Source organism: Petaurus breviceps, unplaced genomic scaffold (assembly GCF_028583685.1).
Source record: "Petaurus breviceps papuanus isolate PSGF00001 unplaced genomic scaffold, PetGlider_PUasm1.0 90386, whole genome shotgun sequence".
In the NCBI taxonomy this organism is placed as follows: Eukaryota; Metazoa; Chordata; class Mammalia; order Diprotodontia; family Petauridae; genus Petaurus; species Petaurus breviceps.
Window position 1 is genome coordinate 883,764 of NW_027187236.1, and position 13,952 is coordinate 897,715.

At 47.3% G+C, this 13,952-nt stretch overlaps 1 protein-coding gene across 1 annotated transcript in view; it reads right to left on the bottom strand.

The window, feature by feature from the left end:
- ATP2B3 (ATPase plasma membrane Ca2+ transporting 3) overlaps positions 1 to 4,071 on the bottom strand; it is a 114,063-nt gene extending 109,992 nt beyond the window's left edge. The window contains exon 1 of the mRNA XM_069108469.1: positions 3,826 to 4,071. The gene's annotated coding sequence lies outside the window, so the exon portion shown is untranslated. The remainder of the gene's footprint in view (positions 1 to 3,825) is intronic.
- Positions 4,072 to 13,952: the final 9,881 nt, after the last annotated feature.

Here is a 13,952-nt window from a genome sequence, read left to right on the forward strand (position 1 = left end):
CCCCCTCACACACATGCCCTCACACACATATACACCATCTTACACACACCCACAGCCATTCCTACATATGCCCCCTCACACACACAGTCACTTTTACCTATAACCCCCTAGGCACAGATTCACACTCCCCAAACTCCCCTTTCTTTCCATAACAATTGGAAGGGGAAAGTCCAATGGCCGCAGGGAACAGCTCATCCTCTGGGTCAGTATTGAAATACCACTTTCCCCTGCCTCATCCTTACCCCCTCATCAGCTCTCTCCCAAATCCTGAGGTTGGGGGCCCAGTTTTGTATCATTCCCAGCAAGAGAGTGAGGCAATGGTTTGGGCAACAAGCAGCCTTTGGGCTGGAAATTGACCTTCCCTAAATATCTCCAGCTCTGTTGGCTGCCCCCAGCCCCACCGCAAGCTCCCCTCCCTCTTTACTGGACTTAGGAAAGCCTGGCTTCTAATTCTACTTCTGACACTTATTAGTAGCTTTGTGACCCTGGCTAGGTCACTTGCCTGGGAGGCTAGTTTCCCAATTGTAAAATGTGGAAGGTTGGTCTTGCTGACCTCCCAGCTCGAAATTGAGCATCCTTCCATCTGATGAGGACAGAGCCAAGCCCTTCTGGAGCTGGCTTCTCCCCATAGTCTGGGGCCCCACGTAGGTGGCCATACTTACATGGCCCAGAGTTATTCCCTTCTGGAAAGAGCAGTGCACACAGAGGCCTGATAACTTCATGCATTTGAATGAATGTAAATTTAAAATGCAATGATTTGAAAGTGCTGGCTGCGCTTTCTTTGTTTTAAATAGGCAGATCATTTTATTTGAATCAATTTCATTACAAAAGTTAATGAACTTAATAAAAATGGTGATTGAAAAAGGAAGAAAAGAAGAAGGGAAGGTAGAAAGGAAGAAAGAAAGAAAGAAAAAGGAAGAAAAAAAAGCTTAGAGCCTGGGTTCTTAACCTTTTGTGGGACATTGATTGGTGTCTTTGATGTCAGGAGAAACCAAGGACACGTTCTCAGAATGATGTTTTCAAATGTAGGAAATAAAATACATGAGTCTGCAAAGAAAACCAATTATACTGAAATGTAGTTGTCAAAGATTTTTTTTAAAGTTCTCAGACCCCAGGTTAAGAACCCCTAGCTTAGAACTCAGCCTCTGAAAGCATCCTTTCAAGGAGGAAGACAAGGAAGAAGATAAGGCCGAATCGCTTAAGGTTGTGGGCACTTCAGAGAGGGAAGGGGAGAATCACAGAACAGAGACTTACAGAATCAGAAATGGTGAGGATGAGGAAGGGTACTTAATTGGTCATACAACTGAATTCTCTCATTTTACAGAGAAGGAAACTGAGATGTAGGGAAAGGAGGTGAGTGACCCAGGGTCACACATGGAATCCAAGGTCTCAAGCTGGAAGGGCCCTCAGAGGCTAGCTAGTCCAACCTCCTCATTTTATAGAGGGGGAAACTGAGATGCAAAGAGGGGAAGTGGTCTGGGATCAGGGACCTACAGTCAATGGCAGATTCTCGGTCTCTGGCTGTTCCATCACCCCATGGTCTCCCATTTTGCTCTTTCTCTCTCCCTTCAGATTCTGAGCCCAAACTAAGCCAGAGTGGCCCAGGTCCACTCAGCCTCCATAGACGAATTAAATAAATGTGACACAGATGGGACGTAGAGTCCCACTCTGGTTCCTATCAACATGGGCCAAAGGGACTCTCTCCCCCTCTACATATATGGTAGAACTAGTAGGGAAGGAGACAGGCTTGGCAGTCAACAGAGCCCATGAGTGAGTGCAAGATAAGTCCAATGAGGCCACCCGGGATCAGACCACTCCGGAGATTCCTTTCCAGAAATGGCCTTCAGCACCTATAGTACATTATTTCCAACAGCCTTGAGAGGGACAGATCTGGGTCCTCTGACGGAAGAACTGATTTTTGAAAACAGTTCAAAGCTGGTGTGAGGCATGAGGGGGGAAGGAGTGGAGGTGGACAGGATGTCAGGCTGGTGAGTAAGGACCAATGTGGTTTCTTTCTGGGTATCCTAACAGTCCTCAGGAAGGCCCAGGTAGGGAGTCAGGGCTGATTTGGCCATCTCCCCAGAGTATGACTGGGCTGAAGGGGGTGTAAGGGGACTGACTCCCTGAAGGCTAGGAAGGAGAGCCAGTTGATGCCCAGTCATGACAGGGAAGATCTCTCTAGACTGGGAGAGTAGCCACCAGGCTCTTTGGAGGTACCGAAAGCCTTATGTTTAGAGGCTATGTGGGTGTTGGGGGCCACAGTAGTATTTCCAGAGATGTGGTTTTAGCCCTGGTATAATCAGATGTATGGGATAATGAGGTATTTTAAAATATGGTCCATCTCATTACTCTGGGATTCCTGAGTTCTGGAACAAGGGTTAGGGGAGCAAGGCCTTGCAGTATTTTAGGGAGGGGACATAAGCTTGAAGAGTAAATGAGAGGCAGAAATTAGATTGTAGAGGAGCCATTTAGTCTACTTGAGAGAACAGACTGCTTCATTTGGGCCCACTTCAATTAATCAATCCAATCAATTGACATTTATTAAGAACCTACTATTTGCAAGGCACAGTGTGAAGTGCTCCTCAACAAATGTTTGTGTCCTGAGGCCATTAAGTCGACAAGAAGCACCTACTATGCACCAAGAAGTTCTGGGGATATGAAGAAAGGCAAAAAATGTGCTCCCTGCCTTGAAGGAGCTCACTTTTTTTTTTTGCTTTTTGGAGGGGGGAGGGCAGGGCAATTTGAGTTAAGTGACTTGTCCAAGGTCACACAGCTAGTAAATGTTAAATGTCTGAGGCCGGATTCGAACTCAGGTCCTTCTGACTCCAAGGCCAGTGCTTTATTCACTGCACCACCTAGCCACCCCCAGGAGCTCACTTTCTAATAAGGGAGATAACTATGGGCATATACCCAGGTATCCAGTGGTAGGGGACTTAGAAGCAGGAAGGCCTGGGTTCAAATTTCAACTCAAACATTTACTGACTGGGCGAGTCTCTGAGCCCCCTGAGTCTCACTTTCCCCCTCTGTAAAATGAGGGCCCCTGGGGTCCTCATTTATAGCTCTGGTTCTAGGATCCTATGTGTGACCTTGAACAAGTCCCTTCTCCTTTCCAGGCCTCATTTCTTTCCCTGTCAAATGAGGGCAGGGGTGTGCTGATCAACAACTAGCTTTCCTCTCCCCCACCACAACCAACTCTCTGCACAGCTGGACACGCTCAGAAGTTGAATCTGCGTTATTAATATTTTCGCCCTCACTTTCTTAAGTCTAGACAATTAACAAATCAATCAATCAAATTCGGACTTGTAGAGTTTGCTAAGGTGTAAATGTTCTTGGTGAAAACGGACCTATTTGAATTGGCTGGCCTCTGAGCCTGCAGGCATCACTTTGGCCAGACCACTTCCTTTCTAAGGGGCAGCACAATTCACAGAGCGCTGGCTCTGGAGTAAGGAAGATCTGAGTTCAAATTAGGCCGCAGACACTTCTTAGCTGTGGGACCCTGAACAAGCCACCTAACCTCTGTCTGCCTCAGTTTCCTCAACTATAAAACGGGCATCATAATAGCATCTTCCTCACAGGGTTATTGTAAGGATCAAATGAAATAATATTTGTAAAGCGTTTAGCACACAGTAAGCACAAGATAAATCGAGTTACTATTATTAACCCCCTCCCTGGGTCTCAGTTTCCTCCTCTATAAAACAAGGGGCTGTACTTGATGGTTTCTAAAGAGGAGCCCCTGAACTGAGCCATTCAAAAATTATTCTTATCCATTAACTTAAGCGCACACACACAGAAGACACAGCCCAGGAGGGCGCACAGAGAATTCACCTTTGGCCCACAAGGGCCGGAGTAGGTCCCGCATGAGGATACAATGGAGTCTCGCTCGGCGTTTGTGCTTTAGGCACAAGCAGTTTGCTCCTCAGAATCTCTGAGCCTGGCCAGTCCCTCTCGACCTCTGTCATCTCAGGTTTGAGCTGAAGGAACAGCTGCGGCCCATGGCATGCCTGGCTCCACCTACTGTAACAGTAATAGGTGGTGTCCGGCTTCCCAAGCACCGACTAAACTGAAGGGTCCACTGGGCTGCCACCCTGCAAGGGCTGCTGGAGGAGGGGGTAGGAGGGTCAGCTTGCAGCCAGACACCAAGTACTTAGGAGCTGCCTGCTATATGGCGGACAGTCTTCTGAGGGCCAGTCTTTTCACCCCCAGGTTCTTAAATTACCCCCAAAGAGGAGGGGAGAGAACCTGGGCTATTTCTGTTCCCTCAGAACCCCCCAGAACCATTTACAAAAATAACAAAAAAATAACCAAGAACTTTAACAATTCCACCAAAGCCCCTGGCTAAGCCCCTGTCTGGGCCTCTGAAACACCATAGAAGGCTCTAGGCAAAGCTAGACAGTGTATACAAGTAGACTTGCAGCCTTGCAGACGGCAGAACACGGAGTTTCAACCTCTCTAGTTGGGAAAGGAAGAATAGCCTGGGCCAAAGAGGGAGTGGGAATATTTGGGCAGAGAGGCACTAGGTCTTTGGGCCATGGGTCAGTTCTAAAAGCAGCCCCCTTCCCACTTCCTGCCCTTTTCACTGGACTGAAGTTGACCCTTGAAAAAAAAAGGGGGGGGGGGGAAACCAGGTTTGCTGAGCAAATGAAGGGGAAATACAAGTTCAGCAAGGGCAGTGGGTTTAAGTACCTAAAGAAGCTGGCTGGTTTTGAGTGTCAGCTTATATCCCAATTTCTCATCTGGCCAATTACTCTCTGCCCTTTGCTGAATCATCAGCCCTGCCCTGCTCTCCACAGAGGCCCTTCAAGGCTTCATGCTGGGCCCTCTACTCTTCTCTCTTTACACCAGGGGTGGGGAACCTTTGGCCATGAGGCCACATGTGGCCTTCTAAGACCTTGGGTGCGGCCTTTTGACGGAACAAATTCTTTTATTGAGGGGATTTGTTCTGTGAAATTTGGATTTAGTCCAAAGGTCATACTTGAGAACCTAGAGGGCCACATGTGGCCTCGGGGCCGCAGGTTCCCCACCCCTGCTCTACACACTTCAAGTGAGCTCCCTAGGGTTCAGTTAGGGTTTCTATGTATCTGACTCCCAGATTGATAGACTGAGCCCTAGGATCTTTCCAGAATTTCAGGCCTGCCTAGGTCACTGTTGATGGATATTTCACACTGGGTGTCTTATCTCAAATTCTCCAGATCCTAAAGACAACTCATTTTCTTTCATATTCATCTCTCTTCTGAACTTCCCAGTTTCCTTAGAGGCCATGACCATCCTTTCAGCTACCTGGGTTCAGAACTTTGGTGTCATCCTCTACCCTTCCCCCTCCCTCATCCCACAGAGGTAATAACTGATTGCCAAGTCTTATCAGTTACCTCTACAATATACCCTTAGTTTATCAGTTTTCTCATTTGTAAAATAGGGCAGCTAGGGGGCGCTGCAGTGGATAGTGTACTGGGCCTGAGGTTAGGAAGACTCCTCTTCCTGAGTTCAAACCCAACCTCAGACACTTACTAGCTGTGTGACCCTGGGCAAGTCACTTCACCCTCTTTGCCTCAGTTCCCTCATCCGTAAAATCTGCCAGAGAGGGAAATGGCAGACCACTCCAATATCTCTGCCAAGAAAACCCCAAATGGGTCCACAGAGAGTCAGACATGATTGAAACAACTGAACATTTGTAAAACAAGGGACTTGGACTACATGGTCTCTGAGGGTCCTTCTAACTCAAGATCTCTGGTCTTGTGATTCTCTCCACTTACAAGACTACAGCCCTAGCTCAGCCCCCTATCACCTATTGTATTAGCCTTCTAATTGGTCTTGTTGCCTCTAGGCTCTCCTCTCTCCACTCTATCTTCCACCAATCTGCCAAAGTGATCTTGTTAAAGCACAAGTCTGACCTAGGTACTCTCTTGCTCTACTGACCCCTTACTGCCTGTAGGATCAAACATAATCTCCTCAGTTTGGCATTTAAAGCCCTTCACACCCTGGCTCTAAATGACTTTTCCATCCTTATTATACATTATTCCCTTCCAGAACTATACAGTCCAGCTAAGCTGCTCCCTAAACTCAGCATGCCACCTGCCACCTCCGGGTCTGGAATGTGCTCCCCCCTCCCTCGGCCCTTTAGAATCCCCAGCTTCCAGCTGAGTTCAGCTCAAAAGCCACCTCCTCCATGACGCCTTTTCTGATCCCCCCCCCCACTTGCAAGTACCTCCCCTCACCCCAAGCACCTTCAACTGATCTTGCATTTACCTAGATGCAGACACATTTCCCTAGCCAGAAAACCAGCTGCTTGAAGAGCTGTTCTGGGTTTTATCTTTGTGTGCCCCATACAAAGACCTCAGTGGAGAAATGCTAAATGCTTATTGATTGATTGGTTCTTATCTACTAATTCAGGTCCTGTTCACTCTAACGTCTATGGTGGGTGTCCCTCCCTTTCTGCAAGAGTTTCAGTCCCCCCAAAAACTGTATACAACCATTGCTTTGGGAAAGGACATTACACTGTCCCAACATCCTGCCCCATCATGGTTCAAGACTTAAACAGAAGAGGTGCACACATCACATATTTACACATATCACAGAAGAGGCACACATTTCACATATTACAGTTTAGAGAGTACTTTCCATACAACACACCTGTGAAATGGTGAGGATGAGGATAATTATAACCTGTCTACAGATGAAGAAAGTGTATTTTAGGGAGGCTAATGACTTGTCTGGGGTCACATGGCTAGGTAGTGTTAAAAAAGAGCACCCATTGACTTGGGAGTCAGAGGATTCGAATTCAAATATTATCTCTGCTGCTTACTACCTGTGTGACCCTGAGCAAGTCACAACGTCCTTGGGCCTCAATTTCTCATCTGTATAATGAGAGGATTGAACTAGATGGTTTCTGAAATGTTTTCTAGCTCTAGAGGGATGATCCTATGTATGACCTTGAACAATGACCTTCACTTCCACGGGCCTCAGTTTCCTCAACTGTAAAATGTCTAGATGGCCTCTGAGGTCCCTTCCCACTTTAGATCTATGATTCCTTGTATGACCATGAACAAGTCACTCCCCCTCCATGGACCTTAGTTTTCTCCATGTAAAAAAGAAAATGTTGGACTCAAAGACCCCTTTCAGCTCCCAATCTCTGATCCTATGACTTAATGACAGCTGAGACTTATATGGCATCTATCACTGTAAATCATTTTACAAATATATCATCTCAGAACTTCAGAGTAGGCTGTACAAGTGCTTTTGTTGCCTTTTTACAGATGAGGAAACTGACTCTTAGAATCGTTGAATGATTTGCCCAGGGTCCCAGTCATCAGCAGAACCTACCTACACCCAGGATCTCCTCCTGGAAGCCTTTGCCTAGTATCTTTCGGGTCCTGGGAACTCACTGGACTCTGTCCTTGGCTTTTTCAACTGGGAAACCCAATCCCACCATCGCTTGTGCTCCCCCCCCCCTTTTTAAGAGATAGTACCAAAGTCAGTTTCAATCCCCAGTGAAGAAGAATAGGGACAGAAGGTGACTTCTACTGGAATTGGTTCGTGGTACACAGAGATTCTTAGTTTCCCCCTTGTTCAAATTTGTCTACTTGTTCTCTGCTCTTTCTTCCTAAGTTGGAAAAAACCCTTGTTGCAGGGATTGGGTCACAGGGTGGGTTTGATGAGAGAGGAGAAAAGAGAAAAGGTTGGTTGGGGTGTGCCAAGGCAGGGCACCTCCTCAGAGCAAGATTTTCTTCTTATTTCATGGAGCACTTGGTCTCCTAGGGGGAAGGGAGGCTGGCTTTCTTGGGCAGAAAGCCTTTTATCAAGTGACCTACCTTCAACTCAAAGCGCCATAACTCAGTCCACTGACCTCAACTCTCAGGCCCTTGTGGCTAAAGTGTGCTGTGAGACCCCAGCCCTCCCCACAGGAAGGCTGCCTGTCTCTCCTCCAGTCACCCCTCTTCCCAGTTCACCTCTAGCTGCATTCAATGAGGAGGAGAAATGGGATTGGATTAGGAGCAGAGAGCCCGAGATGTCGCCAATCGCGCCCTTGGCACCCTGATGAGGAGATACGGAAGAGAAGGGCATGGAAGCCAGGGAGTCTCGGCAGAGACAACGAACAGACCAAATTAAGTCCTAATTCAATTTCTCTCAACTCATCTCACCCATTCCCCTGCCCTTCCCTCCTCCCGTACATCCCCTTAACGCCCACCTTATTGCAACTCAACTTAATTCACTTCAAGTTAATTCAATTCAAACCCTTCGTTCGGTTCATCTCTAATTTGATTCCATTTTGTCCTTTTCTCTTTTTTTTCAATTTAATTTCTATTTACTGAGCACCTAAGGTGGTGTGTGCTTGGCTCACCGGGGATACAAAAGACCGGCTTTCACCTGCCCTCAGGGAGTCCCGCCTACGGTGGGGGTGCTAAGCCTCATCCACAGGAAACAAAGAACCTGCCAGGACAGTATATGATTAAATGTCAAACCAAATAGAAGCCAGGGCTTAGATACATGGTACAGACTCATGGTCAGGAGAGATGAGGATAAGCCGGAGTCAGCTGGGACTGCTTCAGTCCAGTCAACAAACACTTGCTAAGTGTTGGGGGCAGGGTGGACTCCCACTTTCCGAGCAATATGAGAATATCGGTCCGTGTTCATTCCTAGCTCTAAGCCTTTGTTCACGTCAAGCCTGTCCACCTGCGGTAGCCCCTGAATTCTCTATATCTATTATAATCCTATTTGCTTAGCTTAGGTTGCACTCAGTGCCCGAGACACCCCCAGGTATCCCATGAAGCAAAGGGCATATGGCATCCAGATTTCAAATCCTTTTTTTTTTGGTTTTGTTTTGGTACAATTCCATTCTTCCCCCGCGAAAGGGAGATGGTTCCCTTAACAGATCCCAACCCACTGATGCAAAATTGATCAAATATAAGCTTCTTGAAGGCAGGGGTATTTTTCCATTTTTGGCCTCTCTTCCCCCATCTGCACGGTGCCTGGTCCACAGCAACTACTAAGTAAATGCTTGTTGACTGACTTATTGAAAGCTAAGAGAGAAATGGAAGCTTTGGGGGTTCCTAAGCTTTCCTTCTGCCCTCCATCATGATGTTCCTTGGCTGGGTTCCTGCTGTCTCCCTTTGGGGAGCTATTTTGGACCAACTGCAAACCCTTCCCCTACCCCCAATTGATTTGCACACACACACAAGTCGACAAGTCAATTTTAGATGCTTCCTGAAACTATACTGCAGCTGAAAGCTCACCCATTCCATGACTGACAGTCCACATGCCCTTGGTGAGAAGAGGGGCTCCATGCTGTTAATATGGTTTCACTGAGATTCATTGTGTGTCTTCCTCCAGCCTCTGCTACTAGAAATCGGGAAGGAAGATGAGAAAGGGGTGGGGGGGGGGGAGATCCAGGTCCTGGTTCTGGCCCTGGTTCTTCCTGGCAGTGGGGTAGAGGTGAAATGAATGAAAGCTCATTGAGGGATGGCCTGGGCTTTGTAGGCTTTGAAAGCCTAGGCGACCTTGTGCTGAACCTTGAAAGATGGGGAGGGGCCACTGGAACAAAGCTGTAGAGCTGAAAGTGTCCTCCAAAGCCATGTAGTACAATTCTCTCATTTTGCAGAGGAGGAAACTGAGGCCCAAGTAAGGGAAGGATTCAGCTATGATCACATAGGGGATCCTAAGTCTAGAGCTGGAAGGCCATCTAGTCCAATTGCCTCATTTTACAGAGGAGGAAACTGAGGACCACAAAGGGGAAATCACTTGCTCAAGGCTACATTGACAGCAAGTAGCAGAGTTGGGATTTGAACCCAGGCTCCCTGAGAAAGGTCCTCAATTGGCCAGAGCAGAGGGAAGGATTAAGGGAGAAGGCTGGGGCCAGGGGAAGCCAGTGCTGAATGAATGTCAAGCTGAGAAACTTACTCTTCATCTTGTGGGCAATGGGGAACCATAGCAGTTACTGGAGTAAGGGAAGGACTTGAGCACAGCTGTGCATTAGGAAGATTCCTCTGGTGATGATGTGAAAAGTGTTTTGTAGGAGGGGATGGAGACCTTATCTTAGAATGACATAATCCGATTCTGTGTGTCCCTTCCCCCTCTGGACCTTTTTCCTTTTCTGTGGCTTGGTCAGGGGGGGGGGGGGGGGGGTGGGGCTGAGTGCACTCAATCATCCTTAGACCCTTAGACCTCAAATCTCTAATTCTAAGGCAATTGAAGAATTAAGAATTTTATAGAGTTGCCAGGGCAACTTGCTCAGGGGGACACAGCTAGTCTGTGTAAGAGTCAGCACTTGAATCCAGTACTTTCTGATTCTGACACCATACCAAGCTACCTTTCCCATGATGACCCTTCACAAATTTCAACATGATTATCTTCTCCATCCTAAGTCTCTTCCAGGTATACATGCCCAACAACCTTTCCTCATGGGACATGGGACCTCCTTGCTATTCTGGACACTTTTCAGTCCATCAACATCTATCTTGAACTGCTCTGTCCTGATCTGAACACAACACACCAGATGTGCCCGGCCCAGGGCCAGCATCAGGAGGATGGGATTTCTCCAGTTCTCAATTGGGATGGCCCTGGTTTCTTTGCTTACCAAGTCACTCGATTGGTTCCTAAGGAGATCAACCCATCCCCATCCCCCATTCATGACTTTTGAGATCTTTTTGGTGTCCATTCAGTCATTACACCATATTTGCTCACCCTCCAAACTTTGTGTCATTCCAAATTGAAACAAACTTAGATCACATTTTAAAATGTGACAAAGTGTGTCATCTTTGGCTTCATTTAAATACGAATTGACCTAGGTTCTGGTCCCACTAATGCCAGGCACTCAAAACATGACCTTGAGTAAGTCACTTTCCCTCATTATAAAAAGGAAAGGGGTTTCAAAGTTCCTTTTCCAGTTAAAATAGTCTACAATTCTAACATCTCGCTTCCCTGACCACCTCTACTCTCATGGATGCAGTTAAAATTCCAGCTCTGACACTTAGGACCAGTGAGATCTTGGACAAGACTTTTGCCTCTCTTGGCCTCAGTTTCTTCCTCTGTAAAATGAAGGGGTTGCACTGGATGGTTCCTTCCAGCTTTAACTCTATGATTCTTTAATTGGTTCCCTTCGCTGCCCTCCTATAACAACTGGGCCTTAGTTTCCTTCTCTAAAATGGAGGGGTTGACCTCAGGTCTTTTCCAGCTTTAGATCTGGGATGCTATGTGTGATTTTGGGCAAATCATTTCTCCTTCCTTGGGTCTCAGTTTCCTTCTCTGTAAAAAGGAGGAGGTTGGACTCGATGGCTTCAGAGTTTCCTTTTGGCTCTAGATCAAGGTTCCTAAGAAAAATCTGGGGTCTCACAAGTGAGACCATTCTTCTCTGGGAGCTGCAAGGGAGGATGAAATCCCCAGAAGGCAGACTATAAGAAATGCAGAGAAATAGTAAGAGGTGCCTGTGACACTTGGGGGCTGCACCCCCACAATGCACTGTTTTAAGCCTGTTCTGTCTCACCTTGCCTTCTAGATTATACTCAGAGCTCCAAGAAGGCAGGGACTGTCTTAGATCTCCTCAAGTTCATTGCCAGGCAGGTACTTGGTACCCATTAAGAATGGGATTTGTCGGGGCGGCCAGGTAGCACAGCGAGTAAGAGCACCGGCTCCAGTGTTGAGAAGACCTGGAGATCGAATCCCGGGCTCAGACACTTAGCACCCACCCAGAAACACCTGGCCGTGTAACCTTGAGCAAGTTACTTAACCCCAATTGCTTAGGGGCGGCCAGGTGGCTCAGCGAGTAAGAGCACCGGCTCCAGCGGCCGGGATGACCTGGGGATCAAATCCGGGCTCAGATACTCAGCACCACACCCAGAAATAATAACTGGCCGTGTAACCTCGAGCAAGTTACTTAACCCCAATTGCTTAAAAAAAAAAAAAGAAAAAAAAAGAATGGGATTTGTTGACACTTTGAAGGAAAGGGGGCACTTGTGAACTTGTTTGTCTTAGGATCATAGTTGAAAAGGACCTCTGAGGCCATCGAGTCCAGCCACTTCATTTTACAAAAGAGGAAACTGAGGCCCAAGGTCACACAGGTAATAATCATTTCAGGTGAGATTGAAACCACTGTCTTTCCACTCCACCATGATGCCTCATACATTGGGTTAAATCCATCTAGTTTTTGAGATGGTTGGAGTCATGTCTTGCCGAATCTTTTCTATTTCCTGGTTGCCCCTTATTGGGGGGAAGAAGGGAAATTAGCTCTCCAGTAACTGTATAGAATGGGCAGCGGGTTGGCGAAGTGGATAGAGCACTGGGCTTGTAATCAGGAAGACTCATCTTTCTGAGTTCAAATCTGGCCTCAGATGCTTACTGGCTGTGTAACCTTGGGTAAGTCATTTCACCTTGTTTGCCTCAGTTTCCTCATCTGTAAAATGATCTGGAGAAGGAAATGGCAAACCACTCCAGTATCTCTGCCAAAAAAAACCCCCTAAATGGGGTTATGGAGAGTCAGACATGACTGAAACAAACAAAAACTGTATAGAAATATGGGTAAAGTATCACTGACCAACCATACCTCCAGCAGGCCCCCTAACTGACTAAAAGGCGAAAAGTATAGAATGGATGGAGGAGCTCCATCCCAACGGGTGGACCAATCCCCAAAGCAGCCAGGGGGTGAGTGGGAGGGGAGGAGTTCTGAGAATAAAGAAGCCGCAAGGGGGATGAAATCCCCAGAAGGCAGCTCTCCAAGCAATGGGCGGCAGTGGTATAGAGGGGACTCTGAGCTTGATAACAGAAGTAACTTTCTAATAGTTAATGTTCTCCCAGGGGCTCATAGCCAGCCTAGGGAGGCGGGGGATTCCTCCTAGGTGGAGGAATTCTAGGACAGGCAGAATGGCCAGAATGTTGGCTATGTTGGTCAGGCATGGGCTGGATTGGGTATTCCCGGGTGCCTCAGTTTAAAGGGATTGGGAGGGCCTGGGCTAGATTTGGGAATGTGAGTTAAGGATTGTTTAGCAGGTTTAGGTGTTGATCAGTCTGAGACTGGAGAGATTTCTTTTTTTTTTTTTAAAGTACTTCTAATTAACCTTATCCTGTTCTATTATTTCTGAATTAATATATTGGTTTTCCATTGTTTAAGGAAAAAAAACTCTAGAAAAACTCTTTTGGGGTCTGGGAACTCTGGAGATATGGTCAGAAAGAAAAGAGAAATACTGGTCCTCAAAACGGGACCAAGAGACATTCCAGGAGAAGTGACTGGGGGTGGTGGGGGAGAGGGAGGGCAGAGTCGGAAGATCTCAGAATCCTAGGAGCTGAGCCCAAGGGGTCTCGGGGAAGGTCTGAATTGGGAGTGAGTCTCCAAGCAGGGGGGGCCAAGACCGCGGCAGACTGTTCATATAGCGCAGTCCCCATGGTTACCAAGGGCATGTGTTTTTGAAATGGTGGCTGGGGGCTCTCTGGGGCCAGAGTTAGAGAAGGGAAACCAGAGAACTGGAAGAGAGGCCTGGGGAAGGAGAGGAGAAGGGAGGGGAGGGAGGGTGAGCAGCTCACAAGGGGAGCCTGGGATCAGAGGAATTAGAGCTGGGAGGAACAACCCTAGAGAAGCCAAGCCCCTCACGTTCCTCTGAGACCCCCCAGGGATAGGCTTAGCCCTACATCGGCCCCTTGGGTTGAAGCTATTTCTGCAAAAGTCCTTGCTCACAGCAGGGTCTTCTCTTCTGGCACACAGGTGAAGGCTCCATAGCTTTGTTTTTGTTTTTCTTTATGCTCAGCTAAGTGTGTTGTGTGGGTCTATTTTGTGTGTTCAGTGTATGTATGTATTGTGTGGTGTGTATGTATTATGGTGTGTGTATTATGTGGTGTGTATTTTGCGGTGTATGTGTATGGTGGTGTGTGTATTGTATGGTGTTCGTGTACTGTATGGTGTGTGTGTAGGTATTGTGTTGTGTGTGTATTGTGTGGTATGTGTATATTGTAGTATGCCTGTATTGTGTGGTGTG